General features: G+C 58.5%; 1 protein-coding gene across 1 annotated transcript in view; it reads left to right on the forward strand.

Moving 5' to 3' along the window:
* Positions 1 to 282, forward strand: part of ASTN1 (astrotactin 1) — a 12,392-nt gene that overhangs the window by 9,110 nt on the left and 3,000 nt on the right. The gene's annotated exons all lie outside the window — the stretch shown is intronic.

Genomic DNA, 282 nt, shown 5'->3' on the forward strand with positions numbered 1-282 from the left:
GGGGACCTGCTGCAAGGGTGGTCTGTCCCAGTGCCAGGCAAGGAGCGTGGGCTGGAGAAACTGGGGCACAGGGAGACAAAAGGACCTGCGATGGTAAAGGCCAGGGTGGACTTTTCAGTCCTGATTCCTCCTCTGAAGACTAGTGAGCATTTCATCCCTACAGAGCAAACTGTGAGGTCTGAAGGATATAGGGGGGTGTCTCTGGGCAGCACTGCCTCTCTCCTGGGTGGAAGGCAGGGCTCTAGCCCCCTCGCATCCCCTTATCGATGTCTCGGAGCCCAC

The sequence above is a fragment of the Cariama cristata genome, unplaced genomic scaffold (assembly GCF_000690535.1).
Source record: "Cariama cristata isolate BGI_N322 unplaced genomic scaffold, ASM69053v1 scaffold24998, whole genome shotgun sequence".
Taxonomy (NCBI): domain Eukaryota; kingdom Metazoa; phylum Chordata; class Aves; order Cariamiformes; family Cariamidae; genus Cariama; species Cariama cristata.